The sequence below is a fragment of the Cervus elaphus genome, chromosome 9, assembly GCF_910594005.1.
Source record: "Cervus elaphus chromosome 9, mCerEla1.1, whole genome shotgun sequence".
Taxonomy (NCBI): domain Eukaryota; kingdom Metazoa; phylum Chordata; class Mammalia; order Artiodactyla; family Cervidae; genus Cervus; species Cervus elaphus.
Window position 1 is genome coordinate 80,955,506 of NC_057823.1, and position 11,797 is coordinate 80,967,302.

The window sequence follows — 11,797 nt, forward strand, 5'->3', positions numbered from 1 at the left end:
GGTACATATCTCCAGTAACTTCCCAGAAAGTATATATGGAAGGTAAATTTTTGAGTCCTTGCATATCTGAAAATGTCTTTATTTTGCCAGAACACTTGTTTGATAATTTTTCTGGGTATAAAAATTCCAAGTTGAAAATGATTGTTCTTCAAAAGTCTGAAAGCATTCTCTGTCTTCTAGTTCCCAGAGTTATTGAGAGAAACTTTGAAGCCATTCTGATTTGCAGTCTTTCAGTTGGGATGTTTTCTTCCCTCTGTCTTTACAAACATGCAGCATTTACCCTTTTTTTTTTCCTACAGTGGTTTAAATTTCACTATTGTTTGCCTCAATCTGTGTCTAGTAATATTTTTATGTAATACTTTAGGCACTCAGTGAGCCCTTTGCCTGGGCTTCCTAGGTGGTGCTAGTGGTAAAGAACCCACATGCCGTGCAGGTAGATGTAAGAGAAGTGGGTTCCATCCTTGAGTTGGGAAGATACCCTTGGAGGAGGGGCATGGCAACCCACTCCAGTATTCTTTCCTGGAGAATCCCATGGATGGAGGAGCCTGACAGTCTGCAGTCCATAGGGTCCCACAGAGTTGGACACGACTGAAGCGACTTAGCACACAGGAAAACCCATGTTGTTCAGTTCTGGGAAATTTTCTTAGAAAGCAGTTATTAAACTGTGCAGTAAACATTATATGGGCAATTAGGGTGGTATGAGCACTTACTTGATTTTCAACTGTGAAGGCAAAGCACGGAAGACTTCATATAATGGCAGGGAATTCCCTGGAAGTCTAGTGATTGGGACTCTGCACTTTCATTGTCACAGGTACCATTTCAATCCCTGGTGGAGGAAAGAAGATTCCACTAACCATATGGCATGGCAAAAAAAAAAAAAAAGGAAAAAAATAATTATAATTTCAGAAGAGAATAACTTCTGTCAACTTTAATGATGCAAAAATTAAAATACAGATGACAGAGCATGGAGTTAGGAGAAAGTGAGTGAAAAGAAAGTGGAGAGGGCCTCCCTTCACAAAGCAGGGTGTGGCTATGTTTGATTGAACAAGAAATGATAGAGGTACTCACTGGAGACACTTGAAATAGTGATACCTATTAGGGTATATTACCTAATAGGTATACTAGTGATACCTAATAGGTATATTAGTGATATACCTATATCCCCTATATCCCCTAATAGGATATTCCCCTGTTAGGGGAAGGAGTGGTAGAATGAGGCTTTAGCACCATGGGACCAAACCAGGATTGGTGGGAGAGGGGATAACCTGTATTGGGGATGGATGAGGGAGCTAGCATTTAAACAGGTAACCTTCCTTGACTATGTTTTCTGCCCATCAGTTCACATGTTTTTGTTTTTGTTTTTGTTTTTTTTAAAAACTTTTTAAAGGAAAAAAATGTTGGAGATAAAATTCACATAACGTAAAATTAGCCATCTTAAAGACAATAATTCACAATTTTTGAAAGCCTTAAGTGGTGTGTCTCAGAGCAGTTGTGGTAGACAAGGGATGACAGGTGACACTGTGTGATTGGTGTGGAGATGGAGGAGTCGGGGAGGGGGCTCCAGAAGCCTTCCTCCCTCCCCCTCCCTCCATCCCCAGGTTCCTAGGCCCAGGGGACCGCTGGGCCCACCAGGACGGTGGTGGGGGCGTTCTGAATCCAGTTCAGGCAGCATGGAGCTCTCCTCCTCTGGCCTTGACAGCCTGTGGCCCCTGACCTTCTCAGCAATACAGGAAAAATATTTAGTTTCAGCTCTTGAGATGCAAATACATTTTTCAAGGCTGTTTTCACTTAAGATTCAAACACAGTGAATATAATCTTTGGAGGAGGGTTCTCTTTGGGACAGGAAAGGCTATAGGAAGACATTAAGCTAAACTTCTTGTCAGACTGAGTAAATCAGAGCGTGTTTTGCTTCCTCTGTTTATCATTTTCTCCCCACTGGTTCCTTTCCACTCCTGTCTTCGAGTTTCCCTCTTTGCCTACACTGTCCTAGCACACAGGGAGGCCCCTGGCTGAGCATTCTCTAACATTTTCTAAACCTTAAGAGCTTAAAGTGGAGAAAGGCTGCTGTTTCCAAGCTGCCAGCAGTGTTCTGATTCATTTTAGGAGAAAATTGCTTTCCTGTTCTGGGGGGGGAAATGCTTCTGATGTGCTAAAAAGATAAGAAGTTAGGGCTAACAGCTCCATTTCAGAGTTCATGCTTGAAATCCATGAGCCTTGGACCTGGATGTATTTAGTCTCCCAAAGCCCTGGCTGTCAACAGACGGGTGCCACACACCGTGCCCTACGTGATGGGAGGAAAGAAAAGGGTCACAAAAGGAGAGCTTCACCGTGGTCTTTGAAGGTTACCAGTGAAATAGCGCAACTCGGATAGGACTTGAACCCACTGTCTGTTCATTGAAATCACACACCTGGTCCCAGGACTTACTAAAGCTCAGGTTCTTAATGTCTCAGCACAGAAAGAATTTGGTGAGAGGCAAAATGATAGTTAAGAAGTAGATTTATTGAGAGAGAAACACTCCACAGAGGGTGGGTCCTCTTGGAAGGTGAGAGGCCCGGACATATGGGGTGGTTAGTTTATATGGGCTTGGTAATTTCATTGGCTAATGAGTGGAAGGAGAAGTCCAACTATTTTGGAGAATGGATGGGGATTTCCAGGATTGGGGCCACCGCCCACTTTTTGGCCTCTTTCCCGGAACTGTCATGGCGCCTATGGGTGTGTCATTTAGCACTGAAGCGACTTAGCAGCAGCAGTGTGTTACAATGAGTGTATAATGAGGCTCGAGGTTCACTGGAATCCAAATCTTTTAATCAGTTATGTTGCATCCTCAAGGGCTAGGTTATTCTTTTTAAAGGTTGTGCCCTGTCCCCTTCCCTTCTGTTTCACCAGCAACCAGTTAAATATGCTTTCTGTCCAATCCTTGATCCTTAAGCCAGACTGTCTCTTCCCTGGAAGTAGGAGCTGGGCTGCTGTCTCTGCTGCATAAGGAGTAGATGAATGTTTAATATGGCACTTCTGGATTGAAGATTGAGCCCTTTGGAGCTGAGAGGTCCTTCTGCACATTGGCTTCTATGACATTATAAGAAGGCTGGAATTTTCCAAGTTTTAGAAGATGTCTGTGATTCTTTTCTTGGACTTTGTAAATGACTTAGCAAATACAACTGCAGGGGCAGCAGTACAAAGGGGTCACCCAGTTTCAGGACTAGTTTCCCAGAACCTAAGTGGGTAGATCCAAAACCCTATTATGCAAGTCACAAGTTCAGGACCATGAGGAGAGGCTGTACATTATGATGGGAAAGGTTGACTGCATTGGAGGTAGAGTTGGTATTGGAGCCTGACGCAGAGAGAATGAGTGTTGGACTCTGAGAAGAGGATCCAGAGCAGGCATGATAAAGGAGAGACTAACTGGGAAACCCTTGAAAAAGGAATAATCGACCTAAGGAGTTTGGGGGCAACCAAACCATGCTCTAGATTTAAATACCAGTAAAGATAGCTTTGGGCCCAGTTCTTATCTCATACAAATCAGGCTATATATATGTGTGTGTGTGTATATATATATATTTTTTTTTTCTTTTCACATAAAAAAGAAGTCTAAGCCTGTTTCCTTCTTTCTTCTTATTTCAGCTTCAGTTTTCATCTCATGACCACAAAATGGCTGCATAACTTCCAAGCATCATGTCCAAATTCTAGACCAAACAAAGGGTAAGGGTCAAAGAACCAAAGATGTATGCCACTTGTACCTCTCCCTTTTGTTTATTTGTTTTCTCAATACAACAATAGTTTTCCTTGCTGCCTGCCCCAATGATTTCCCCTTACATTTATTAGCTTGAATTGGTTCATACCTCTACTATAAGGAAAGCAAACCAAGTTCAGCAAACTAGCATAGGTTTCTAGCTGTGACCTAGACAATTACTTAACCTCTTTGTGTTCTAGTTTCCTTGTCTGTAAACTGGGCACTGGACCATAACTGTGCCTATTTCAGAGGGTTATTAAGAAGATTAAATGATTTAATTTTTTTGTAAAGCACACAGAACATAGCACCATTAAAGTGTCTTTTTAAGATAATTTTGTGTGTTATTTTTGGCTGCACTGGGTCTCCATTGTTGAGCGCAGGCTTTCTCTAGGTTCAGCGAGTGGGGCTACTCTCTAGTTGCAGTGCCTGGGCTTCCCACTGTAGTGGTTTCTCGTGTTGTGGAGCATGGGCTCTAGGGTGCGTGGGCTTCAAGGACTTTAGAGCACAGGCTCAGTAGTTGTGATGCATGGGCTTCGTTGACCCGTGGCATGGGGAATTTTCCTGGACCAGGGATCAAACTGGTGCCCCTGCATTGCAAGGTGGACCCTTAATCACTGGATCACCAGGAAAGCCCTGAAGTGTTTTTTAAAACTATTAAAAGGGAAAAGTAGTCACTGGATGGACAGTTAGTAGGGCCCACCGTTAAGCATGGCTCTCCTGCATGGTGATTCTCTTTTGTAATAACAGTCTATTGAACATTATAACCTAATGTTAGCTGTACTTTGGAGGATTAAAGGAATGGTTGCTGTCCTCACTGGGCATAGGTGCTTGGCAACAGCTTGGAAAAGCGTTGTAAGGTGATTTGTAGAGAGTGGGGTAGGGGCTAGACTCCTTAAAGTAATAAGACATAACTGCAAGAGTTGTGGCAGAGCTGAAGCTAGGCTATAGCTCCATTTCCTGGCTTCCCTTGCAGCTAATGTGGCCACGTGACTTTTGCCAGCAGAGAATGAGCAGAAGTGAAGTGTGCTTGAGGGAAAGCCCCTGGCCTCTTGCCTTTGTGCTTTCTCCCATCTGATGGCAGGAAGGGCAATGACTGGAGCTACTTCGTGAAGACAGCAGAGCTGCTAGGAAGCCTGGATCCCTGAATGACTTCATGGTTCAGAGCCGCCCACTGACCCTGGACTGTTATATGAGAGAGAAAGAAATTCCTGTTTTGTTTGAACTATTGCATTTTGGATATTGCATATTCATTCCAGCATTTTACCTCAACTAATAAATTATTTCCATAGTTCAAAATAGTATCCATGAAAATATATTTGCTAATGATATGCATAAGATATTTCTAGAAGGGTATTTAGGCTACCTGTAGAGGGGGGAACTGAGAGGTTGGGTATTAGTAGTGGGAGGGAATTCTGTCTTGTTTAGTTTCTTTCTGACTCCATGTTGCTGCTCAGTCACTCAGTCCAACTCTTTGTGATTCCATTGACCACAGCATGTCAGGCTTCTCTGTCCTCCACTATCTGTAGGAGTTTGCTCAGACTCCTATTGATTGAGTCAGTGATGCCATCCAACCATCTCATCCTCATCACCACCTTCTTCTGCCCTCAATCCCTCCCAGTATCAAGGTCTTTTCCAGTGAGTCAGCTCTTCACATCAGGTGGCCAAAGTATTGGAGCCTCAGCTTCAGCATCAGTCCTTCCAATGAATATTCAGGGTGATTTCCTTTAGGATGGACTGGTGTTGATCTCCTTGCTGTCCAAGGGACTCTCAAGAGTCTTCTCCAGCACCAGTTTGAAAACATCAGTTCTTTGGCACTCAGATTATGAGCTCCTTATTGTAAAATTCAGGCTTAAATTGAAGAAAGGAGGGAAAACCACTACCATTCAGGTATGACCTAAATAAAATCTGATTCCTTATCTATTTACAGTTGTTGAAATTTGACCCATATAAATGTAATACTTATTGAAAAAATTAAAAATTAATTCATTAATTAGAAATGTTGATTTGCACCACTGTACATTGTGCCAATTCCTCACTGATTGGCACTCAACCAGCATGTGACTCCCTTATTCACTAACCCTATGGCCAGGGAAAGGAGAAAGGTGATGAATTAAAACTGGCAGAAAGGAGCAGCTAGGTGAATGCCTTTTTAAAAAAATGTTATTTATTTATTTGGCTGTGCCAAGTCTTGGTTGTGGCATCCAGGATCTTTAGCTGTGGCATGTGGGATCTAGTTTCCTGACCAGGATCAAACCTGGGCCCCTGCATTGGGAGCAAGGAGTCTTAGGTACTGGACCACCAGGGAAGTCCCCTGGGTGAATTCTTGAACAGAAGGCAGAGCTGTGGCATTTTGCCTGAGTCTCTGGCCAAGACAGCGCATCTGGGCGCCAGCAATTGGACTCCTTATCTCTTATCAGATTGTGCGTCAGCGTGAAGGAGATGGTCACTGCTTGCAGATTAATGTCACTTTCATTTCCTGAGAATCCTATGTCCTGAGATGGTATCTTTTAATAGAGGGCACTCTATGAGACTTGCTCTGAATTTTTGGCTGCTTGAGGAAGGTGACTTTTTATACAACTGAAGCAGAATTCAGTTTCCATCTTTGTAACTTGAGTTGATTTTTCCTGCTTTCTGTATTTTATATTGGTATGAAAAGATGATTTATTATTTTCCTAGTCATGGTTTCCAACAAGACTCCCATTTCAAAGCCAAAAGGAAAAAGACAGTATAATATTGAGTAATTTTCTTCTTGGGGACAAAATGGGGGTTTCTTCATTAGTATGAAGCAAGGGAGGGGCTTGTATAATAGCTCAGAGTTTTCCCAAAATCTAATGGATATTTGAAATTATATTTTATCCTCATTTTATATTGTATTTTATTGTACAGTGATTCCTTTTATAAACTCTGGCTCCTGGAAGAACACTAACCCTCTTTCCTGGTGGACACTGATGGCGTTTTTGCCTCCTAGGCATCCTTGAACTCCATGTGTTTTTCCCAGGAGGGTTTGTCAGGTGAAATATTTGGTAAATTAGTAACAGAAAAGGGGATCAAATAGCTTCAGAGATCACTTTTTCATTATTTGAGTTAGAACATCAAAAAACAAATAATCTGATTACTACCAGTTTAATCGTCCCCACTGGCTCCCAGTTGCCCACTAGACTAATCTTTATGCTGGACCCTGAGGGTTCCTCACCCAGCCTGACACAGCTCCTCCCAGGCTGACTGCCCGAGATCCCCTGAGGGATTCATCTGAAGCCACAGCCAGACAGAGCTGCTGGTTCCTGGGTGCCTGGCCCATGACTCACCTCTCAGATGCTACCTGGTCATGAAATACTTTCCTCCAGTTGGAGGCCACAGCTGTTTCTCCAGGGGACCAACACCCCCGGTCTTATGTCACAGTTATTGGGTCTGTGTTGCATGCCCTTCGATGCAGAAAGCAGGTCTTAACCACCTCTGCCTCTCTTGAGACCCTGGCCCAGAGCTGGGCACATGTAGGTGCTTATCAGTGTGAATTGCACTGAACAGGTAGAGTGCAGCTAAAGAAATGAACAGAAGTGTACTCTCTGAGGTTGGCAAACCAGACAAACCGAGTTTGGCAAGCCAAGTCCTAACCTAGGGCAAGCCCTAGCCCTAACCCTAACCCTAAGTGTACTCTCTGAGGTTGGCAAACCAGACAAGCCAAGTTGGCAAGCCGAGTCCGCTGCTTTCTCATTTTTTGATAGTTGGAGACAATCAAAAGATGATTATTTCATGACATATGAGATGACATGAAATTCACATTTCAGTATTCATAAACAAAGTCCTGTTGGAACCCAGGAATCACACCCAAGTTTACACTTGGGTTGTGGCTGCTTTCCTCCTCCCAGGGCAGAGCTGGGTAGTTGCAGCAGTGATCATATGGCCAGCAAAGCCAAAAATATTTACTATCACTTTATAGATAAAGTTTGTTAGCCCCTGCTGTATAAGTTGAGGTCTTTCAACTGGAAATACACACTTCTGCACTTTTCCAAATCTGCTGTTGTGCTGGGGACATAAATGGTTCCTATTTCCCTGTTGTTGTTTTTTTTTAAATACTATTTACTATTTTTGAAATCTTCTGAGCAATAGTCCTATGTATGATAAACGAGAAGTATTCAATTCCGGCTAACCTCAAGAACGTTCAAGAAAGGTATATTTGGTACATCAAATAAGTACCTGTGATATGTAGGTAGGAGGTAGCTCTTTGGAGATAAGATGATGAGGGAGATAAACATAGCCCCTACTTTTGTGTTGCTAATTTTTATGTGGGAAAAAACAGAAACAAATCCATAACACATTTTTGGAGTTTTTTGTTTGTTTTGGCCATGCTGCCTGTAGGATCTTAGTTCCTTGACCAGGGATTGAACCGGGCCCTTGACAGTAACAGCACAGAGTCCCAACCACTGGACCACCAGGGAATTCCCTTATAATAACACATTGTTTTAATAGAGTTCGAAGGTGCTCAGGAAACAGCAGAATACTATCATAGGTGGCATCAGGGAAGGTTTCTCAGAGGGGGTGACATTTCCGTTGATACCTGAAGGACAAGTAGGTAGCGTATCAGTGAAGAACAGAGGGACTTTTTCACGGAGAGAAACGTACTTCTCGTCTATTTCAGCCTTGGTCATTTGAGGATGTCTATTACATGTATCCATACCTATTTCACAATGACTATATTCTTTGTACAATAACAAAGGATGGACTGATGTAGGGAGGTACTTTGTGTTCCAAGATAAAGGACTCTGGATTGCTGGCTGCTTGTTTCTCTTTAAGGAGGTTTTCTTTGCTTGGCCTCTGAATATCTTAAAAACATAACAAAAACCAAAGGCCTCATACAGGCGGGTCCCCTGCAGGTCCTCAGACAAGTTCTCTGACCTTACCACGTGTTCTTAGTCCTTGAGCTTGTGGACAAATCTCTCCTGTATTATGTTGGCCTTGGGAGGGGTGCCAGTTAATGACCAGTCCAGTACGAGCCTTCCTGCCTTCTTGTTCTCAGGGTGGAAGACCTGTTTCGAAGTCTGAGTGCATTTGTTCTGGAAAGAGACTAGCTCTAGTGTCTTTTCCAATACGTGTCATCTGTTACAGATTCCAGGTACCTCAGACATTCCAACTGATCTACAAAACCAGGACAGTGCACCATCTTAGGGAAACTAGCATCAGCTCTGTGAAGAACTTTGGGCGAGAACTAAATACCAGACAGTATTATTCTTACTTGAAAACTCAATGGACAGCCTTTATTAGGAATGAAGATGTGGTTTTTTTTTTCCTTCTGGTGACTCATTCTTCATTCCAAATACTCATTTTGTCATGTAGAGGACCCATGTAAATATGAATAGCCAGCCCAATAAATTAGTCAGCATACTGATGAATATGTTTTCATTTACAGGACCAACTACTGATTCACGTAAATCAGTGAAGAGACGAAGTAATGCTGGTATAACTGATCAGATATAAACCTCTTACATATGCCTTCAAGATGTGGTACGTTTATAATCATAAGTGAGAAAGGTATGTGTCATTTTGCGTTGTTTAGCATCCAAACACCTTTTCTATTTAGGCAGATCCAAGATGAGTGGAGGCCAGGATCTGGCTTCCCACTCTGGAACCTGAAGCAAAGCAGGTAATTCCCCTTTGGACCCCTTTGACCTGTGTGTGGACATTTGGCCAAGGCCCAGCCAATCAGAGCCTCTTTGGTGAGACTTTGGGTCTTCAGGGAGTGATAATAAGGCTAGAGACAGCCATAGTCATTCATAGTGGCTGGATGGACTTGAGTCTTGGGTGTGTTAGGTAGTTAGAATAGGAAACAGGAGTCCAAAATGGCGGTGGCTAAAAGACAAGGAAGGGAAAAGCCCGCGAAAATAGAACAAAGGAAGGTCCGAGGACCAGAGTGAGGACCTCAGGTAGAACAAACAGCTCTCCTGGCTAGCCCAATTTACATAGGGCAGGCCCAGGGAGAGGAAAAAACATATAAAAAGACCCCCAAAGGGCTGGGGGGTTCTCTCTCTCTCCCGCACACGCTTGTTCTCTCTCTTTCTCCTCTTCGCATCTTTTGGGTCAGCATGCCCTCACGCCTCGAGTGAGGATGTATTTTCCTTTTACTTTCTAAATAAAACTGATCTGTCCAAGAACTATAAACACGGACTGTCTGAGGGCTGTGATGCGCTGAGGGCTTTAACGTCCATCGCTTCAAATCTTGGTTGTGACGAGACAGAACCGAGGAGATTACACTCCCCTGACAGGTGGATGGTGACAGGTGTTCAGGGAAGAATTGCTGGGGTCCGGCACCCTACCCTTACCGACCCTCTGGTGGAGTCTGATTGTGCAGCACAGCCCCGAGTTCCTATTTCCAAGGCTGATTCCTCAGTTACCCTGAAGTTCTTTGAGGTATCAGATATCTTTCAGGTAAGTTTCTTTTCTGTATAAATTAGCCTGTGTTGGTTTTATTATTTGCAGTAACACTGGCTGTATATACTCTATGTGAGAGTACAATACAAGGTTTTATTCTGTACCTGGTCCAATTCTGGACCAGGAAGGATTAATTTAAGAAAAAATTACAGTTGCTTTAGGGTCCAACTGACAGGAAAGCATGTATTTTACCAAGGATGTTGTGTTCTAACATGTTTTTTCAGTGCCTTTAATTGCTACTCACCGTTTTAACAGACAAAGGACTGATCAGGGACAGGCCACAGTCTTCAAGAGCCTGACAGAAAGGCTGTGGTATTTTAGAATTCAAAAGCATCTCTGAAACCATCTCATCCAAACCCCTCATTTTGCAAATAAGAAAATTGAGGTTCAAGCTGGCTAAATGATTCACCCCAGATCACATGGCCAGTTAGTGGAAGTGCAGGGGTTATAATCTGACACCATTCCTGGAGGAAAGATGGGCAGGGTAGGGAAGGGAGTGGCAAAGACAAGTATCCAGTTTGCAGAACTGAGATCAAAAAGTGTGTTTGTGAAGGGTGGCTATAAGCCGTGATGATGCTGGGATTCTTGGCCTCCAGAGGAGAGGAATTCGATCTTGGGGCCAATGATGAGGCCTGATGGCTCAGAGCTCTTGTGTATAAAGTTTTATTAAAGTATAAAAGGGATAGAGAAAGCTTCTTACATAGACATCAGAAGGGGGCAGAAAGAGTGCCCCATTGCTAGTTTTAGCAAGGAGTCATATACCTATTAGCAAGCTGCTAATTAGAGAAAGGAAATATCTCAAAACTGAGAGAGTGGCACCAGGCCTGTCACCCACAACATGCATTTTGAGATAGCATTGGCACAGGTGAGTCATCCCAGGCCATAAAACAATTGACATGAATCTTGAAGAAAGTCAGGTTGCCAAGCAAATACATAGTTTCATTAACATAGCTTAAGAGAACATTTCCATAAGATAAATGCATTGGTTAGTTCAAGGTTTGAGAAAAGTTAAGTTCAGGTGGAACCAGGTGTCATTGTGGCAACACAGAATTTTAAAAGAAGCCTTCTTTTAATTTTGTATTAGACAAGGAGAAAAAAGAAAAAGCCTGACACTTGCAGTCTATTTCCTTCCCTTGGGGATCCCTAGCCTTCCTGACTATTACCCTTTCATTTGGTTACAAGGCCAGAGCGGTCACAGATTCAGGTTACAAAATCAGAGAAAAGTTAAGTGTTGAGTTGCTGCTGGAATGCAGGGATGGATGGAATGCAGGGAACAGGATAGACTCAGAGACAGGGCCATACCTCAATTTTCTCTCTTGTCCCAAGGATGTGTGGACAAGGAGCCGAAGCATTTAAGCACTTTTTCTTTTCCAACCCTATAGAAACTTGTCACCTTTCTAAAACTCTTGTGATTCCAGCTGCAACTTCTGAAACTTTAGTCGCTTCTTCTTTTGGTTATGATATTGAGAAGCGTAGTAGAATTTCACTGCAATTGGACTTGTCACAAGTTGGTGACACTATCTGGCTATTAGGGAGAATTATTCCTTCAGGTTGAGGTGTTTGCTTTACATGTCGGGCAAATATTACTAATGAGAGGGTAACAGGCAGGAAGGCCAGGGGTCTCCAGATGGAGGAAAGAGGCT